Source organism: Octopus bimaculoides, chromosome 1, assembly GCF_001194135.2.
Source record: "Octopus bimaculoides isolate UCB-OBI-ISO-001 chromosome 1, ASM119413v2, whole genome shotgun sequence".
Classification (NCBI taxonomy): domain Eukaryota; kingdom Metazoa; phylum Mollusca; class Cephalopoda; order Octopoda; family Octopodidae; genus Octopus; species Octopus bimaculoides.
Window position 1 is genome coordinate 46,952,117 of NC_068981.1, and position 2,005 is coordinate 46,954,121.

At 31.7% G+C, this 2,005-nt stretch overlaps 1 protein-coding gene across 1 annotated transcript in view; it reads left to right on the forward strand.

Moving 5' to 3' along the window:
- The window catches only part of LOC106884017 (uncharacterized), a 63,053-nt gene that overhangs the window by 37,517 nt on the left and 23,531 nt on the right, over positions 1-2,005 (forward strand). The window lies entirely within an intron of this gene.

Sequence of the window (2,005 nt, forward strand, 5' to 3'; positions counted from 1 at the left end):
TATGTATGTATGTATTTATATATATATATATATATACGTGTGTATAACCTTGTTTACCAAACTGGGAAAAGATTGTGTGCACACAAATAAATGAAATAAATACTAATAAATTGACCAAATCCAACAACAGCAAACATTTATATGAATTAATATATGCGTATGAGCCATGAAATAAGAACATGTTCATCACAAAAAAACAACACTAACAACAAATATAAACCTTAATATACTGATAAGAAGTAATTTTCCCATTAAATCATCGGATAAATAAAACCACTATCAATGAAGCAGTTAAAATATTACGAAAAGCTACGTCAATTTTTAAACCCTATTCTTTTATTATGGATTTGGTAGTTATGTCTGGCGATAAGCTTGTGCAGAGCAGGGAGAATGATTAAAAAAATTACTGACGATGTAAAGAGACTGAAAAGTGTCCAAGAAACCAGCGAGCAATAGAAAGTAAAATGCACAAGTACACAAAATGTTCACGGAATTATGACACTGAAAATAAATGATACATTGAGGGTAAGACAAATGAAAACAGAATAAAAGTTAATATAAATGGTTTGACAAGAAGACAATCATGGGTAGAAAGGGAAATAATGAGATATAAAGAAAACAAAATACGTTTTTATCAAAATCTCACTAGGGATATAATGCTAAGACATTTCAATAAAAAGGAAGAATTTAAACAAACGATTGTAAATGCAAAAATTCATCCGCTACACTTTCCGTTATGTAAAAGGCTCTAGTTGCGTGGAAGGTTATATGTAAGGATTGAAAGAAAACTTAAGTGAGTAGGGGAAAGGACGGTCTAAAAAAAATTGAATGAAATAAAGGGGGAAACCGAATGAGAGAGAATGATGTGAACAGTAAAAGAGATGAAGAAATTTGGTGTTATCGTTAGAGAATCGCGAAACCAAGGTGAGTTAAGCAGAACATTAAAGAAGAGAATCTATCTATCTATCTATCTATCTATCTATCTATCTATCTATCTATCTATCTATCTATCTATCTGTCTATATGTCTGTCTGTCTGTCCGTCCGTCTATCTATGCATGTATGTATATATGCGTGTGTGTGTGTGTGTGTGCGTGTGTGTGTGTGTGTGTGTGTCTATATGTGTATCTATATGTATACACGCCTATACAAGTATGTATATACAATGAGTCGAAACATATTCTATTATCTGTTGTGTTTCAACGTCAGGCGTGTTATATTTCGTGATTCTGCCGGGATGTATCTAGGTATACATGTATTTCTGTACGTATTATTGCGTATTTGGGAGTTGGTTCGAAATTTGTTTAATCAATTCCCCATGTCCGTATTCCTTAAGTATCCCACTAAATTATTTTCACATTTTCCTCCCTTTTACGGTTCGCTACGCATATTAATTATATAAACACTTATGAAAAGAGGACGTGTGAAACATGAAGAAAGCAGAAGCACAAAGGAAGAAAAGGAAAAGAATAAGTCCCACATAACCATTATATAATATAGAGAAAAACCGTAGTACAGGTATGGATGAATCTATGCAAATATTCCTGTATATATGTTTCTGGCTGTAATTATGTATAATTGTATACAGATGAAGTTAAAACTCCTAAGAGATTGAAAAAAAGCGAGTATAGTCTATGAAAAATTAGAATAGACAAAATAATAAAAAAAAAAAAAAGAAAAGAGAGAAAATAAATACCAAACTTGATTCTATGACTCTTTCCTTCTGCGCTGTCTACCCTCATGATGAATGGATCTAACAAATTTGTAATATTTTTTGAAAGAGAAAATGAGATGGTTAGAATATTGATAAGCATTGGTTCCCTAATGTGCAATTTGAGATACAGAATACGTATTGTGCTATTACTTGCTTCCGATATATATATGACGCTAGAAGTTGCACAGTTGAATTCCCATGAGACCACATATATCTCTAAGCGAATACATATTCAAATGCTAGAATATAGAAGATAATCTGTGTGCATGGCTGAATATCGTTATATATATAT